The sequence below is a fragment of the Lichenostomus cassidix genome, chromosome 2, assembly GCF_008360975.1.
Source record: "Lichenostomus cassidix isolate B80296 chromosome 2, HeHo_3.0, whole genome shotgun sequence".
NCBI lineage: Eukaryota > Metazoa > Chordata > Aves > Passeriformes > Meliphagidae > Lichenostomus > Lichenostomus cassidix.
The window spans coordinates 114,827,787-114,847,175 of NC_139482.1; the positions used below are offsets into that span (position 1 = coordinate 114,827,787).

A 19,389-nucleotide genomic window follows, 5' to 3' on the forward strand; every position below is an offset into this window, starting at 1 on the left:
AAACAAAGTTAATTGTGGTGGAACACAAACCACAGTTATGGTAATCAACTCTAAAATGAAAATGAATCCTTAATATTAGATTCAAGTTTGTTCATGAGAAACTGAATTTAGGAACTGTTAGTTGGTTAACTAGCCAAGAGATGTAAAGAAGCATGGAAAGCCTTGAACACCACTCAAAACTTTTTGGGTAAAGGTGAGTACTGTAATATCAAGTAACACTCACAAAACGTCTGCGCTCTGCAGGCACCCACTGCTAAATGTGTTTGGGAGAGTTCACAACGGCAAGGAACGGCAGCAGATCACGAGAAGCAAGAGGAAGTTCTATTTTGGAGCAACAAATAAAAGCAGCATGATACAGGTGAGAAAAGGCCTTTGGAGAGAGGAGGCAGAGTTCAAATTCAAGGGTTATAGGACACAGTTAATCTGCCTCTGTAGTGGTGCTCACTTGAGACACTGCAGGTACTGCCTGGTGTAAGCCAGTAATTTTCACAGTGCTTCACAGCTTTCCCTTATTCACATGAGCTCAGATAACAGGAACCTCTGAAGCTGGCTATCTAAACTCAACCAATGTATGCTTTTCAGGTGGTAGCAAAGGCCCTGAAAGCACAGTATTTTTTTTTCCCCCCATCCCATTCTTGGCATTTCAGCACAGCAAGCACCTAGGAAGGGCTAATCATCACTGTGCCTTGGGGAAACCCTGTGAGAAAAGTGTTTATTCCAAGCAGGTATGTAAACAACTGCTCATGCAGAGCACACCTAGTCTGGGCTGTCTTACAGTTCTCAAAAGATGTGTCCTTGCTTTAACACGTGGGGTACTATTTGTTGGCTCACAGTGCTCACCTTACACCTCCTAATGATACCACTGAAATCACACAGCTGGGCTCCGTTTCGGAAATGATAAGCAACAAAAACCAGTGGGTCTCCCTGGAGAACTGGAGTCAAAGCAGCACTGGGACTTATGGTGCTCCTCGAAATCACTGGTGACCCTGCTGCATTTAATTTCTGGTATTTGTGAGTTTTATCTGAATAGATGTGATCTTGATATATGGATAATCTACAGTTTACTTTCCAGTTTTGACAGAAACCGTTCATTTTCATACATATAATTTTTCTTGCAGAGTATCTCTTTGTCCACAGATCCCTCCTTGGAAAAGGGGCATAGATCAGAAAAAAAAAAAAAAACAGATCCCAAATTATTATACACAGAGAGAGGCATCTGCAGATACACATTTTCTTTGTTTGCCTTTTAGGTTGGGGAACAAACCCTGCCTGAAGCTCTATAGTATGCAGACATCTAGTGGCTGGATAATATAATGCAATTACACATCTTTATAGGACACCTGTAAAAATTTTGCACCGTCATATCATCATCTAAAGTCTGGATACCTTGGGTCCTGCTGAAAACAAATTCTTTGGCTCTGCAAGCACTTTCATTACAGCCCTAGTCACAGGTATTTTGAGATGCTCTGGCCTCATGTGTTTCTAAGATTCCATTTTAAATTGTGTGAAACTGGGGTGATCAAAATCTAAAATCAGGAAGGTTCAAAATGCTGAAGCACATCAAGTTAATTTCACACTGAGACTCATGCACTTGGTAATCATTAGAGGCTTCCCTGCCAAGAACACACAGCTCTCAGGGGTTTTTGTGTTTGTTTTTTATTTTTCTTCTGAGTAAACATCTCCTTATCTATGTGAATTACTACATGTTTCTAAGCCATGAATAAATCTTTCAGCTACCTTTGCTTTGCTTTTTTTTTTTTATTTTTTCTTCGTCACACATGCAATTGCCCAGCTAAAGAGACCAAGTCATTTTTAACTTACGATCCAGGACACTGAAACTCCCTTCCAACAGACCTATAGTGCTTTAAAAAGAAAAACCCATTCTATCTTCACAACATGAGGCTAAACACACATTTTCTAGAACTGCTTTATACCTGCTATTTCAAATACTGCTGGCATGGTGTATCATATTCAGCTGTATGTGTTTGATGAGTTATCATAGCTTTCATCTGTTTCATGCTCACCACTGTCAAATGTTTACATGGGAGGCACTTCAGAAAGCACTGTTTGTAGTGTATATTTATATAAAAGCCCAAGGGAGGAAAAGAATTTATATCTATGTGAGATCAAGTTGTTTTTGTCACAATCTCAGACACAAACATAACCTCTAATAATAAGCACGGGAGTTGCTCATGTGCTTGAAGCTCTTGCCTTCTCAAGTGCTTTACTTTAAAAAGAATGGAGTTTGTTTCATGGCCTTATTTCTTTATTGTCTTCCATCTCAGGAGATGGGGTGGGAAGATAACCCAGCACAGGGAATGTGGTGAACAGCCAGGGTTTGGGATAAGGATTGCTGTCCAAGGACAAGCAGCCAATTCCCTGTCACTGGTGGGAGAGGTGCAGGAGAGCAGCAGTCTCAGGGAACAAGGCTGGCTGGATGTGCTTTCTGATCACTGATTTGGGAGTTGGCTGCCAGTTAGTCAGCTGGTGTTACACAACCCAGAATGGATCACTTCCAACACAAGCAAGTTGAGATGGAAATAGAGAAGGAATATTTCTAACCACATCCCTGCTAGTGAAGAGGATACTTAATGAAGTTTCTTTATGCTGTTTTTGCTTTGTTATCTTTATACTTTCTTTTTCTTTGTTATTCAAGGCTTAAACAGCTCATTGTGTACTTTATAGGGGAAGTTCTCTCCAAGTTTATCTAATATCTCCCTTCTTTTATCCCATCTTCTGTTGTTTCCCTGATATTTGGGGAGGAGAGGGTCTCTTCAGATCAAGATGAGGTCAGGCTGTGGGGAAGGCCAAGCAGAAGTAAAAAGCTGCCACTGTCTCTGTAAACAGCATGGGAAGGACACTGGTGAGAAGCATTTGAAGATACTGAACAGAAGAATCACAAAAGATAACCCAGCACTGAATAACAAACCTTGAATTAGAATTATCCCAGAAAACCAGGGAGAAGACTTATGAGGTGACCTGAGTAGTGAGTCAATTATGGACTTTTAATTTGCAAATAAGGCTAAATTAAGGTATAACAAGTTCTCCCAGACAAGGATTACATGCATTGCAAGTGCATACAAAGAGTGTCTCTCTGACATGGCTGATTGCTGGGTCTTTTTCTTATACCTGGCATCATAGAGATAATCTGTGATCAGAGAGCAATCCTCATGTGATAGAGCAGAGAAAGCATATGCAAAGTGATTGTGAAGATAAGCTCTTTAATACATCTGAAGCATTCAAACAAATACTGTAAGAGAAAAAGGCTCATGACAAAAAGAATAATGACTTCAGAGCAAGTCTCGAACAGCATTCAATATAAAAGACCTGGGGCTGTAAAATGAATAATGGGGAAAAAGGAAAAGGAACAGGATTTTTACACAAATTCATTAAGCAAAGGGAGACATCCAATCATACAAATACCAACAGAAGACGTACAGGGCTGTTGAACTGATGTTAAGCATATAGTCTTCCTACTGAAATTTATTAACTTTAATTAGAAGTTCTACAATTCATTTTAAATTGGTTTTGTTTTTTAAATACACGTAGGTGTGCTTGAATTGGCAGCTACAGTTTCATAAATAAATGTGCACATAAACACTTCCAAACACATCCTGCACAGTCCAGCCTCAGGAGTAGTGGGTGGTTCTCCAGCTACCTGACATTTCAGCAGGCAGCACTGCTGCACTGCTGCTGCTGTGAAGGAAAAACACATCTCAAAGCAAACTCCATGACTGATGATACCACCATGAAACCCAGCCAAGAAGAAAAAAGCAGGCCAAAATTTGTGCTCCTTCCACAGTTCTCAACACCTAGAGGGTTTTCCCCTTTTTCTCTACAGCCATCATTCTCCCCTGAGGCTCCCCCCTTTCTACAAGAAAGGAAGCTTCTCTTCATTCTCATGGAGTGGATGTGACAACCATGAAAGGAATAATTTGCACAAGGCCATTATTGCACCAGTGATGAGTCCCCCAGTCAAACTCAATGAAGGTGAGTCTGTGCTTAGGGCAGCTGCACCCTGGCAGGATCTGGAAAATGCTAATGGGTATGACTTCTTGTGAAGCTGCACGTGCATGGATCTTCTCTCGTTTCCTCTGCAGTCTCAGCAAAATTCAGCTGAAATGTCTCAGCAAAATATTTTTTCTTTTATGTTGCCCTGCTGCTAAGTACTTTTACCTCCTCAGCAACAGTAGTCTTCAATTACCCTCCAGATTCAGGAACACAGATGAGTCAACCTTTAGGGGACAGACCAGGATGCTGGCCAGGGACCACTCTTATTTCCTCTCAGACTCACATCTGCTTCCATATACAGCCACTACCCCACGCTTGCCAAAGTAATGTCTGGGATTAAGCTTATCCTTTAACCCACATCAATTTATGCCTGTTTACCTCCCGGGTATATTCTGGGAACAAGCATAGAATTTATTACTGGTCCACCTATGCCCAAATTTTCACACAAAGGAAAGGTGGGAGCCAGGGCAAAAGGCAGCTCTAGGGAAGCACAGTGCTCCCTAAGAAGATCCTCTGATTTGGATAAGTGGGAGCCCAGGATCACAGCCCACGGTACAAGGTACAAAAAACATCATACCATGATCTGAACTAAAACCAAGAGTTTAAAGTCTCTACATTTTTATGGGAGCTCCAGAAAACTATAGAGGAAACTGAAGAACACATCATCTGCAGAGGGGAGATCACTGATAGCAGCCATCTGCCCCAATTCACCTTCCTTTTCCCAAAAGCTGGATTTCTTCCTATTTCCACTATCTTCCTGCAGTTTATCACAAGCCTATGGAGCCAGCTTTTGCATGATGAGGCACAAAGCTACTTTGAAATATTATGTCATTGATTTCTTGACCAAAAAGTGTGAAACTGCTCAACATCTTTTGGAAACTTATAATTTACATTTCTAATAAATGTCTAAAATTATGTGAAGCATTACGCCCATTAACATTCACCTTTAAAAATATGTCCAGAGAGCAATCTGATTCAGAATTTTAGCAGCTGTAGGCTTGAAGAGGAAATTATTAATTTAGGGCCTTACACTACACTCAGAACCCCCTTATCAGTTTTTATGATTTCTTAAAAATATCAATACAAAGGCAGGTACATGGAACTGTAATTGGAGAGCAGCAGAGCCTTGCCACACTCAGTAAAACCTCTCATGGGTTCAGGATAACTGAAGTAATACACAGAGAGCCCTTCCTGAAAATTCCTCCCTGTGGATTCCCACCAAAACCAGAAAGACTAATTTAACTTTTCCCAACACACCATGAATGTGGGTTGACCAATCTGTAATTAGAATGGGTGTTGTGTGAATAAATTTATTGTTATAATTAGATCTCATTATTAAGACACAAAACAGTTATAAGTATTTTACCAATCGGTTTTTTCTTTCAAAGCCAAGTCTAGGAAAAAAATAGTCTGACAAATGTTAAGACAAATTTACTAATCTCAATTCCTCAGTAGCAGTATTTATATGACTAGAAGTTCACTGCACAAGGCAATGCTTGAAAGAACAGCAAACACAGGAAGGGAGCACAGGAAAGGGAAATAATGGACTTTTTGGTGGAGACATTACATCATTTGCTTAGCAATGTACCCGTATTTCACAGCCACAAGAATATCAGCCAGCTGCAAGATAAGGAACATGTTTATTTAGAGAATAAATCTAGTTCAGATTTCATCTCAATGTCAATATTTGCCATATTACTACAACAGTTCCTGTCAGTTAACACTCAGTAGTTAATAATACATTGTACGCAAAGGGAGATCTTCTGAATGAGCTGTGCATATAACCTGAGAATTGTCAGGTTTGGAACATGGTTCACTCCACTTTTGGAGGGTTCTTTCATTGCTGGGTGCAAGGAGACAAGAACAGGTCTTCACCTGGCAGAAATCAGTTGACTCCCACCTCACAGAACTTTGCTTTATTTTCTCAAGATTTTAGTACCAAACCTGACAACTAAGATAATTATCAGGTTCCAGTCAAAAACTGCTGTACAGCCAGGCCATTGCAGCAGAGAGTTCTGCCCTATGGTATGATGGGGATCAGTGGGAGGCCAGGGTCTGGTGATTCGGTGTTGGGGTTGGGCTGTGGCTTCAGCTGCCTGGGGAATCACTGCTGAAGGAAAAGGACCAGCAGCCAGTGAAGATACTACATGCACATACTGCACACACAGCAGGGGGGAAGTGTGGTTTTGTCCAGCACTGAAATCTTGAACCCATTGTATAGATAATGGGGTTATACTTCATAAAATGCGGGCACAAGATGGAGATAACCTTAAGAAACACAAGTTTCTGTAAGCCCAAGGAGCAATGTGCTGATTGCTACTCTGCTAAGCCCAAAAGGAAGAGATGACTTCATGGTGGGCTGCTTGCTTCACATTTTCTGTGCATTCAGAGCAATGCATGCTGCCAAGGCTTATCTCCAAAGGAAGCATGTGTTTCAGTAGTACACCCAAAACTGCTGAACACATTAAGTGGTCAGCAGTATCTGGTCCCCCTCACCCAGCTCACATGTGGTGTGTGGGTTCGTCCTGTTGTTTCTGCTGCCCCTAATATACACATAAATTACTCAGAGAGCTTGTAACTCATTATTCAGCAGTAGCTCTGCCCATAACCCTTGGCAAGGTGGATTAAGGATGCCTTCTGACTCTGCATTTCCCATTGTCTAGGAATGACTTTGTGATTGATGATCAGTCAGCTCCAAGGGAGCTGCCTCCCCTTTGTGAGCCCTCAGTTTGCATCTTCATTGTGCCACAGCCCAGAATTTGCCATCTGTGTGCCTCTGGGGTTCTTCCACTGACAGGTCTCTGGATAAACTTGGCCCCTCAAGCCAGGACAGTGGACCTCACTAATAGCTCTGGTGATCAAAGCTATTGCCTCCCACATTACTGACTGTCCTTCAGATCTTGGTGTTTCTCAGGAGGTAGAAGCTATGAGGCTGACTAGCTTGCCTTATCTTCTCTGTCAGATAAGTCATGTGTGGCCCAGAGTGGCAATCCCCATGCTGTGCAGTGAGCTCAGGACATGCAGAGTAGGTCCTCAGACCACCATCCTCAGCATTGTACACAACAAATAGAACTGTCATAATTCACAGGAGAACAAAGGCTGATAATTTTCTGCCCGAATTAAAACATTTTGTCCCAAAGTTCCATGGCTCACCAAGTAGAAAATAATACAGACAATTCTGTTTATTTTTATATTGGTTGATTTTCCTTAGTTCCAAACTAAGGAATTTTATTTCAGTACTAGGAACCTTTACTTCAGTAAGGTTCCTAGTAATGCAAAACTCATTCAGCTTTATTCAGATAAACCACGTCAAGTGCATATGTTTGGCAGAAAAGTGCTCCTTTCTGCCAAAAAATCAATTCCAAATTTGTATAATACTCTTTGTGAACAATGTTTTTATTACCTTTACAGAATGCATCTCTTCTCTACAGAAAATATGGTTACTGACAGCACAAGAGATGATATGGAATAAAATTAAACCTAACATTTAAAACAATAATGAGTATCTCTACATATTAGCATTCATAGCAAGCTTAAAATCAGTGCTATTTGGATCACAGATTACTATTAAGTGCTATGGCAAAGTAGCTATAAAAGCAATGATAATGACAATTTAAAAATAGTTAACAGTGTGAATTGAAAGATTTAATATATTTTCTTCTTTTAATGTACAGCCCCATTCCCAGAATTTCACTGGACCGTGCGGACAGACCAACTGTCACAGCTGTCTATCAAGGCTGAATTAGATGAAGACAAACAATGCAAGCTTTGTGGTTCAACTGAAGCAGCAGCCTCAAAAGTTTCCATTTCTCATCTGCAGGCACTGTGGGAGCATTGTCTTCCCCCTTTCTGAAAAGAGAATGGAACAATTATGTTACTGAAATTCCTCCGCAGTGGGTCTGAAAGACTGTTTATGTCCAGCCAGGGAGACAGGGAAAACTAAATGCTGGGATTTCATGACAGCAGGTGGGAGCAGTTTCAGGGTATATACTTCAGTGACATAATGGTACTGATTCTTCTCTTTTAGGGTAAAGCCAGGGCTGGAAGATTTACTAGCAATGGAGGAAATGGCAGTAAAAATGCAAAGTTAAATGCAGTGGTAAAATTATTAATTTGAAACAAAGTTTTACAATTGGCTTTCTGAATCAACCTGGTAATTGATTCCAACCATGGTAGTAAACTAGAAAAAAAATACACTGGTCACAGAGAACTTTTTACCATTTACTATTTTAGGGGCCTTACTAAGTGAAGTGCTGAGTACCAGCTTTCATAGGAATCAGGTGGGCTTAAGGGACAGAAAGCAATCATCCAATTTGTCCTAACAGCAGTAATGTTCTTATTCATTAGCAGCATTAATCAATACTTAATTTCATGCATTCATATATTCATGTACTTTGGCATAACCTTGGGAATCCAGGTGTTTAGGTTGCCTCAGTGCTCTCAGTTCAGAAGCAGTATGTAAGAGTGTCAAACCACTTCATTCTGTTGTACTAATAATTTCCTTTTTTCTCCATGAGGTTGTTTTAGTGTTAACTATAGCTCAGTGTGTATACACAAACAATCTGAAAATGCTTGTGTGCAAATGGTCACCTGGGGCTACAACTGCTTGCAGGAAGAGTCAACACATTCTAGAGAATTCCCACTTGAGGGTTCCTGACAGAGGAAGGGAGAGTAGAGACTGTCAGTCACTGGCAGTGCTGCTAAGTCACTGCCTACCCACGAGAAAATCTGAGCTGTGATTTCCATGTACTCCCTGGCTATCATTCAATATCCCCCAAAAGTCATGTTGTCTGGCAGCAGCACCATTTGATGATTCACAAGAAGAGCTTTGGAGCAGCTGCCTCTGAAGGGAGGCTGTAAGGCCTTCACAGAGCAGCAGCTTTTACACTCCACATAATAGCACAGAGGATTCCCAGCTCTTCCTGGGGCTTGGCATAAAAGTGTAATATAAAAAAACAAACAACAACCACCAAGTAATTACAACAAGTTATTCTCCATCTCTAGAAAAACTCTTGGCACGATTTTCAGTGGGCTGCTGATACAAGGGTGCAGGAACCAACCCCCTCCCTGAAGTGAACAGAAAGTTTCCATTTGCCTGGCCAGAAAGTACTGGATCAACGAGTAAGACTCAACAATCTGAGCCAGAAAGTTCAGAAGAAGCCAAAACCTTTGTGTTGTTAAGGTTTCATGTGGTAAACTAATGCTGTGACACAGTGACACTTCCTCAATTTCACTTAGTGCTAAACTAATTAAGAAAACTCTTTTACACACTGCAGTGAGTAGTACCTCTCTTCTTTCTTGGATAATCCCTAGTGTGATGTAAGGGTGATTGAGTATCTAATTACTCCTTAATTGAATGCACATTTTGTACATTTTAGCTAGTTCAAGCTTAATGCTTTTAGTCCAAAAGTCAAACTCAGTGAAATTAAGTTGAACTGGGATTTGGGTACCTATTGTATTAATGAATTACTTTTGGAAAGGAGCCTAATTACGAGCCAGTAAAAACATTTAAGTCGTGTTTGTTATGAAAATACTTAATGTACTGTTTGATGAAAGAGTGATTCTACATATTGGTAGTGTTTTTATTCATGTTTACCCTTTATTCTTGTTTAACAATAATTTTCCTACCACGCTAAACCAATAGCAGTGTTCCTCAATATGGGTGGTCAAGCAACACACTATTCAGGCTAAAGGTTTATATAGATACGAAGATACCTGCTTCTCTTACTCTTCTGCAAAGTTTTTGGAAATGCAAGGTTTGAGCTACAATTGTACAAATGGGCATGTGTATCATAATCAGAAAATTGCCTAGATGCCTTGTTTATAGATTGTATTTCTGCTCCTGGAAATTTCCTTTTCTTGGATTGAGTCCTACATGTAAGTAGAGACCCACTGCTTCTGGTGAAGTCCTCTACAGATCAAATAACCATTCCCAAAAAAAAACCCTTCAGGATCAGTGCCATACAGTGTAAATATTTGTAAAATCTGAGAGTTTTTCATAATACCCATGGTTTGAAAAAAAATATTATTAACATGGGTAATCAAAACTCAGAAATCAACTCAGAATGTAAAAAAATCATTATTTTTCCAAGAAGAAATTCTAATTCTTCCATATAATAATTTTGTGTGCCTATATTCTTCATTGAGAAATTTTTCCTGTACAAAACTGGGACACATGCAACCCTATAAATTTTATCTCAGAAACAAGGAGCAGAATCAGGAGCAAAGACAAGGAGCAAAGCTGGTACATTTTTAAGAACCAAAGGTCCCAATGTTCCTATAGCAATAGAGAGAACATATTTAAAAGAAAAGATATATGAAAACTTCAGTGAAAAGGATTCTTTTTCAAAGTCTTCCAAAAGTGTTGAGGAAGTGCAAATAAAGAGACTATGGAGAAATTATGGCCATTATAATATGTCTTTCCATCAGATAAGGACAAAGTCAGATGTCCCACTGCAGCAGCTTTAGGTCAAGATCACTACACAAGATCAAAACCTTTATTCTGCTGCTTAAAAGTAGTCAATCTCCTTTCTGGAAAGCTTTTTCACCTCTTTTGTCTTGCCATTTTCCTTACCACACAATATTTCTATCTTCTTCGTTTTAGAAGGATCTTACCTTCTCCTCCTTAACACTATGATAAATCAAAAGTTTAGGAGTTTAAAAAAAAAATCAAAAGACATGGGTGGCAAAACCAGTATAATACTGACTAAACATTACCTTCATCCTACACATTCCTTAAAACAGCACCTGAAAGTACAGCCAGGCATGGATTCAGAGTGTCTCAGGAAAGAGAACTGAGTACCTTATCAAACCTTATCTTTCTTTGCATTCCTTCCATGAAAAGGTTACAATTTATTGAGTCTACATCGAGTTCTGTGAGCATTTAGCTACATCTAGCTAACTAAAATGTACTTCTGTTTGTCTTGAGCTATGGGGACACATAAATGATTTTAATTAAAGTTTTGTTGGTGGCGCTGCTCTGTCATAAACTCTAGTCTAATCCATAAAACATTGGTAGCAACAGTCACTGCTGACATTCTCTTTCTTGGGCAGCAAATATCAGTTGAAAAAACATCTGCAGTAATCCAAATAACTTGGTAGTTTTCATTTCCTATTTACAAAACATGTCTATCTGCATAGCAAGAGTTTGTTTGTATACTGTTCATTTCATTGTCCTTATCCACATGAAATAATCAGAATTAAAAATTCCAGTAAGAATAAGGATCTGTGCCTACCTGGATTTTCATTTTTAATGGACTAATAATGTTCTGCTCAACTCTGAGTGATTTCATCCAGGTAAAATGGAGTGCACTCCCAGTGCCTAACTCGTATAACATTACTGAAGGAGGAAAGGATATTGCAGGCTCTCTTCTCTGTCTTGTATAGACTTATGTACCTATATGTCCTAATATCCTTAACATTTGAGAGACTGTTACACTCTGTTTTATATGCACTAATCTTTTTCTAAAGATGGGTGTAGCTTTATCAGTGATGATTTAAGCTTCCTACTGTTTTGACTCATCATAAACTTGCAGCATTTTCCCCGTAAGTGAAAATACCAAGGCAGAGTTTCAGTGTGTGTTCAGACTCTAACCTGTGTGTTGTGACTCCTAACAAACATGTTGAGAGGTTTTGTATGACAGGCACTCCTGGCTGCATTATCAGCTCCCAAGCAGCAGTGTATAAACCATATATGGTTTACAGTAAGCAGCTGGAAATTACTCTCAAAACTCTTTTTATGAAAAGCTGATGATAACAGTGAATTATGAATAGATATTCACAGGTCACAAAATTTAGGAGCAATTGTCAGCATGAACTATCTTATTTAAAGCATAAGCAAGGATCTGGTTCCTAGACTACCTTGTGACTTTTTTAGCTTTGAAAAGGACACATAGTAATCTTTCTTCCTCTTTACACGCTAAGGGATTTTGACCATTTTCCTTTCCTCTACAATTTCTAACAAGAACTCAGTAAGGAACTGAACACGGACAAGGACAATTCCAATATGGCACTAACTCTGGAAACTCAAAATGGTTTCTTTCTCATTTAGGGCTTGATCACCCCCTTTACTGGTACTCTGGCCTGGACACAAAAATACCTACCACAGCAAGAACCTATTTTTAGGTCTATTATTCTTGTCTGCCTCTAGCTACCCAGTCCCTACATTCTGGCCCCTGTGTCAGAGGTATATCACACAAGCACAAGAAGTGTTTTCCAACTCACTTATTTGAATCATCAGCAGTGGGAAAAAAATTTATGCTGATATTAAAGGGCTCACTTGAAATCTCAGGGTATACCCTACTCCCTCCTATTGCAACGAAGTAGTGGAAAACAACCTGAAAAGGCACCATCTTTCAGCCATTCCTGGGGCTTCTGGTTGCCTGAATGCTCCTAAAGTTTTGTTTTGTTTCCAGCAGGCCTTTGATTATGGTGTGTGGCTCACAAGCCAAAGGTGTTTGGCCATCTGTCCTACAGTCATGCACTCAAGTGTAAGCACATTCTTGAGTACTCTGAAGTGGCAGCAGAGGGTTGGGCACTGTACAGATGATCTTAAACACAGAAGAACAACAGTCAGTTTGGTGATAACATGAAGTTCAGTTTCTTTCGAAAACTAAAACTAAACAATTAAACCAACCATTTTTTAAGCACAAACTCTAAATTGATGGAGATAAACAATGACCTATAAAAAAAATCACTCACTTAGAAGCAGCATAAATACTCATATGTCAACAAATCTAGGAAACTAGTGTTTGCATTTCTAAAGAACTAGCGTTGATAGTCTTTGTGTCAGGTTGATTTGGGTTTTTTTAAACAGGAAAATGATAAGAACAGTCATAGTAGCCTAATGATGCATGGCTGCTGACAGCCCACTCCAGCTCTGGATCTGCACAACAGGAAAGGATAAAATGCCCAAGCATGAGAACTTCTGCAGAGCAACTTGTTTGTGAACTTCACTAACTGCAAATGCTACTAGTAAACTGAGAACAAAGACACACAGATTGCTAATGCAAATGTCTATAAAAATGTAAATTTCACTGAGATCTGCTTAAACATAGAAATACAGTCCACAGCACTGCATCTCAAAGGCAAGGTGCACCTCCATTGCTCCCTCTGCATTTGAATGTCCCTTCATATTCTATAATCTGTTATGATAAAATTTGCAATTCCATAAAGAGGAGAGTGCACCACTTCTGTTTAGTACTAGTTTGTTCCCACTGGCAACACCAGATCCCCTTTTCAATACCCTGTGGAAAGAGAGGCATAGTTTTGTTGCCACAAGTGCTGCACAGCAGCTTCAAAAGCAAGGTATTTGCACTATCCACTCACAAAACACACCAGATACAGTCACCACATCACCTTCTCTCCTTGCTGTAAAACTGATGTTGTGCCAATTTCTGCTTGTCTGCTCAGACATCTCAGTATCACGCAGAGAATCTCTGCAGCATCAGAAATGCAGTCTCTGTTCCTCCCACCCTAAATTACTCCTTCCTGTTCCTCAGGCATAGCACAACCTTGCTATTTTAATGATATCTTTTTTTTTTCTCTAATCTTGACTGTACAACTAGGAAAACAGTAATTATATTAAGACTGTTTTAAATCTGAATTAATTTCTGCTAACATAATTTACAGGACATTGGACAAACTTGCAGCTTCTTGCACTCTGAGGTTGTCCTAGGTTAGAATATAGATGTATTTAGTATTCTATTACCACCAGCTGTGGGGCATTAGCTGTTATCTCCTGCTGTGACTCACCCCTGATAACAGACAATGGGCCATCAAGACCCCAGTGCATGATTCATGGACTTATCTCATGCTATTATGAGATGCTCTGCCCAGGAGGGAGGAGCCAAGCATTCCCACCTGGATATAACCTGGCCTTGGAACTGCACAAGTCAGCCCTGTCTACTGGGTTTCCAGAGGACAAGAGCTACCACTGGATCTTCAGGTGGAGACCAGACCTTCCACAGGATCACTGCTTCAATTGAACCACTTCATTTGGGCTGCTACCACCACCCTAACAGGGTGTCAGGTTGTATCTGACTTTGTCTGTGCTTTTCCTTCCATTATTGCACTTATTTTATTTAATTTTCCTATTAAATTTTAATCCTGACTTGCAATCTCCCACTGGTTTGTTTTTAGACTAATACAGAGGTCTACCACAGAAGTATGCATATGTATGAGTGTGTGTATATGCACTTGTGTATATTAAAAGTGATGCTTTTTCAGGAGTTTCTGAATCAGTCACAAACAAAAAAATGTTCAGGAGAACTGAAGTAATGCATATATGTATATGGAGTAGGTATAAGGCATCATCACACTTGGAGGATAATTATTTATGAATACAAAATAAATTGTGTCTGAGATGGTGAATTTTGAGACAGCACACTGGAGATCAAATTCTTTAGTTTATTAATTATTCTCAGGGGAAAGTAAATTAAGGTTTATGACTTTTAAAATAAAATACTCTTTTAGCAAATTATTCTTTAGAACAAGTTCTTACTGTCTTCTATTGAAAGAGCGCTGTGGACTTCAGTTACCTCTGTAACAGGCACTTATTTGACCTCCTCTTAGTAAATAGGAGCAATTCCATTTACCTACTGTATGCATGGAATCATGTGTATACACCCTGATTTATAAAGGGATGAAGACATGTAGGCATGCCATACTGAATTCACTATCATTACAAATTCAAGTTGATATTCCAGTGTTTGAAATCAGACATCTTGCTCATTCACATATAAAGCTGTTCCATTGATGCAAAAGAGGGGAAAGGCATGTCTATCAAATCAGTTACATGCAAAGCAACAAGAATTAAAGAGAGGGCGATAAATCCATTGGAAACCACAAATAATGCTGCCTTCAGTGAAGAACACAGTACCAGGAAAGTCCTTATCCATTAGGAAAGTTGGCAAGCCCCACAATTCCAGCAAGCCTTCTGGAATACTCACAATCCACATATTGAGAAATACTGTGTCAGGCCTAAAACATTCCAAAAAATAGCCTTTAACAAAATGGAAGATTTAAGATTTTTCTTGTTTGATTTCTAGGAGTGGTAAGTAGCATTTGCTGTCCCCACTGTTTGGCTTTGCTATATAACAATAAGAACTATAAATGTTATTCCAAGATCACCTGAAATTATCAAGAAAGAGCTCATTGCCCATAGCAAGGGTTCTGAGTCAAGCAGGAAGCATAAAAGAAGCTAGTGTTAACACTGAGGAAGTCACAATGTTATCCTTTCTCTTTTCTTTCAGAAAAGGATCTGGGAGTCCTGGCGAACATCAAGCTAACTCAGTAATGCACCCAAGGCAACAATAAAGGTCCACAGCCTTCTGGGCTGCACCAGGAAAAGCACTGCCAGCAGGTGGAGGGAAATTATTTTATTCAACATTGATAGAACAACTGGAGCACTGGGTCCAGTCCTGGGTTCCCCAGTCCAGAAGAAACACAGACATACTGGAGATCAGCAACAGTCTGCACACATGATAATTGTACGGGGATTGAAGTACCTGTCATAAAAGGATGACTGAGGGAGCTGGAACTGTCCAGCCTCCAGAAAAGATGTTTGAACAGATGTTATCAATGTATATAAATACTTTATGAGAACAACTATTGAAGATAGCACCAGACTTTTTCGCTGCGTCCAGTGAAAGAAGAGGCAATGGGTACAAACTGAAATACAGGAAATTTGATTTAAAATTAAAAGAAACCTTTTTTCCCTGAAAGAGTACACAGGTACAATTTGCCTAGAGAGGTTAAGGAGTCTTCATCCTTATGATATTCAAAACCCAGCTGGACATGGCTCTGAGCAACCCACTGTACTTAACACTGCTTTGAGCAGAGGATTGGACTAATAGATCTCCAGAGGCACCTTTCAATCACAACTACTCTGTTATCCTATTGTTCTTCACTGTCTAAAGCTGAACTCAATTTTTTTAACCTTCCATGTCTAAAAGCAAATCTGTACTGAGCATTTTCTCCAAACTCCTTAACACCTGACTGGTTCTTTCCTTACTGAATGAGATGTAAAGAGGTTAGAAATTTTTGAAATGGTTTTTACCAAAGAAATGTATTTGAAAACTTCAGTAACTGCAGGAGAGGAAAGGTGGAAATGGTCATTTCATGGGATGTAAATGGGATGCTTTTCAAAAACAGTACCAAAACAGAGTCCAAAAACTCATTAACCCCAGGCTATAAGAGAGAGATCCATTTTCAGCAAAAAAAAAAAAGCAGAGCTAAAAAAGGCCAAATAGACTGCAGCAAACTTATTCTAAAGCCAATTGGGTTAAACACAGTAGAGAAAGCTACAAAGTTCCATCTGTTTTGTCATCCTGAAAGCTCCCTTTAGAGCCTGGCCAAAGTTTGTTTTAGAACTGTAGAGGAGTATTTTGAGATCTGGGCTTTCCCATGACAGAGGAACATCTAAAAAAAAAAAAAGTCAGCTCTTTCCCTGGTATTACACACCATGATATTCCATGCTGGTGTCAACTGTGCCTCTTATTCAACAAACTAGAACAAATTACATCAAAGATCAACATATGCCATTTGATCATAAGCCACAAAGGGTTCAGTTTTGTCAACGTTTAAATCAAGGCTGAAGAGCAGATGTTCAGAAGCTCTGGGAGCATGGTGTGCATAGAGCCTGCCTTCTGATTCAGTCAAAATTAATTAGACCTTTTAAACAACCCCTTTCTACCTCAGTGTATCAACACTTATGGAAACATTTGTCTCCTTTCCCTGACAGAGTAACAAGGTCATGGCAAACACTCTCAAGGTTCTTCAAGTGGCTGTGCCACACTGGCTTGAAATTAAAAAAAAAAAAATATTGAAAACTTTACTGACAGGAGTTCCAGCAGCCTTGGCAGAGGAGCATTGTGTCAGAAAATAAGTCAACCAGTGTGTCTAACTATAATATTCAAGACATACCAGAGCTTTAAAGTAAAAAGCTAATCTGCTCTTTAAAAGAAATGCTCCTCTTGAATCCCTAGGAAGATACTGCCCTGAGAACTACTTCCCCATCTGCTGCTGAGTCTTCATAGCAATATTCAGCTGATGCCAGCAGTCCCAGCTTAAGGGACTTCCCTTGTTCCCATGAAGGAAGGAATGTTTTTGAGGATTTCTGAGGTCTGTGTGAAGAGCTACTGTTCCTCACCACCTTCCTCATGGAGAGGCGTGAGGAAATCACTACAAAGTAAGTGGGACTGTTTCCTTCCCTTTTCCCCTCTTTGCACAGAAGAAATGTGAACAAAGCCATGTGATTTCTTTTTATACTTCATTTTTTTCAGCTCCCCAAACACAATAGCAGGGATATATAACGAAACCTTGATTAATTCAGTGCTATTTGGACTGACGCACACAAAACTGAAAAGACCTGACCAAATGAATTTCTGATAAATAATTCGATCAGGAGTAGAGAAATAAGTGCCATTTCTTGTGTGAGCTACACTGTGCCAGGAATCACAGTTCTTCCTCAGTGCTTCAATGTCCATAATTAGCATAGCCCTACAGTGAGGACTATTACTTTGCATCAAAAAATCCATCATTTGGGAATTAAAACTGCAGATTATTTTGTGAAGCACAGCCAAGATAAATCTTATTATATAGAACAAATCTTTGTAAGTATTGACAAATGTAATAAAATTTCAAACATGAAAGCAAAAGGGAAATTTTTACATTTCAATTCCGGCATTGTAAAGGAAACTCTTTCATGCTTAAAATTCAAACTCAGTGTTTCAAGTAATTTCACTGTTACAGACTTGAATTACCTGCACTGGCCTGAGGGCATTATTCACTCTCTGAGAAAAATTGTATTTTAATATTGCTACAATTTTCCCAAGTAATTTTTATGCAGAAGCTGGGATGAATTTGAAACATCCATTTCAAGATTAAAGTGACAACATTTGGTGACTGCGGAGAACCATGTAATTGAGAATTGGCCTTAGGGATATGCCCAAAATTAAGTATGGGAATGAGAAAATAATATTTAAAAAAAAAAAAAGGATCAATTTTTTGGGGTTTTTTGTTTAACTTCTGGGATGCAGATATTAAATAGGGTTATAAAATACAAATAAACCCTTACTTCAAAAATGTTTAGATGCACACACTATATTGAATGCTTAAGCTGTATGGAAAGACCATGAAATTGCTGGTCACTGTCCTAGCCAATTTTATAACTTCTACCACATGCAGGAGGGAGGATAATATTCTCACTTAGTTTTAATGGATCCATTTTTTGGGAGCACTGAATTATCCATATTTTTTACGGGTTATCTGCTGCCTGATCATTTTGTTACTTCATACAAAACTGGGGACTGGACCCACAGCATGCTCTGAATGGCCTTAACTCTGCAACAGAGCCTGACATTAACTAGAGAGGGCAAGAAGTTAAAGTACAAATAAATATCCTTACCCAGAACTGTTTATCAAAAACCTTTCAGCACCATGCTTTCCACATGAAACTGTAGATGAATCAGTTATTTTGTAGCATTGAAGAAATGGGAAGACAGAAACTCTGATGCTTTCATATGATGTATTTCAACAGTAAATAGGGTAATGGGGAGTACTCAATGTTTTTAGTATTTAAATAAACTTTTTTGTATGAAACTAGATGAAAATTTTTACTATGTTAAAAAGCAATGGTATTTAATAAAGAAAGCAATTGAACAGATTCTTTTCTAGAAGATTTCCCAGATCTGCTGTCATTATTTACATCACGTCGGGGCCACTTCATCTCAAAATCCACCACAAATGCTGGTGCCTCAACTGGCTACTTTCAAGGCAACAGTGTGTCTTAGAATCATAGACTTGTTTAAGTTAGAAAAGGCCTTTAAGATCATCATGTCCAACTATTAACCCTGCCTTGCCATGTCCACCACTAAACCATATCCCTAAATCTCACATCTACACATCTTAAATGCCTTCAGGGATGGTGACTCAACCACTTCCCTGGACTTTAACTCTCTATGAATCTCATTGCCAAGTTTTTCATTATAGTAAAACATTGATTAACTAAGTATACCAAGGTTTAGGAGTAACTATTGAGCATTGAGGGGATTTATTCTGTAACTGATACTAAAGTATGGGGAACATGACATGAGAGGTTTCAATAACAGAAGCAGGGTTGATGTAGTTTCACATGTAATACTCCTATGTCACCCTCAAATTCTTGCTCTGTGAGTCAATGAAGGCTGAAAAGAAGCAGCAACTACTTGGATGGATGAAGCATGAAAAATTAGCCATGGCAGAAGGTAAATTGCTTCTTCTTGTATCTGCACTGGACTTGCCCAAGATTCAGTCTTGTTGGGAAAGAACAGAATTGTAAAGTATGGAGAAGGGATTAAAAAAAAAAAAAAAACTAAACAAACAACAAAAAAAACCCAC

General features: G+C 39.1%; 1 protein-coding gene across 6 annotated transcripts in view; it reads right to left on the reverse strand.

The window, feature by feature from the left end:
* Positions 1–19,389, reverse strand: part of CA8 (carbonic anhydrase 8 (inactive)) — a 67,939-nt gene that overhangs the window by 11,418 nt on the left and 37,132 nt on the right. For 2 of the 6 annotated variants that reach the window (XM_085052899.1, XM_085052895.1), the window contains one exon: positions 5,635–7,860. The exons of 3 other annotated variants lie outside the window; for them this stretch is intronic. The gene's annotated coding sequence lies outside the window, so the exon portion shown is untranslated. Of the gene's footprint in view, positions 1–5,634; positions 7,861–14,084; positions 14,992–19,389 lie in introns of those variants that run through there. One more of the 6 variants, XM_085052897.1, reaches the window with a different exon arrangement.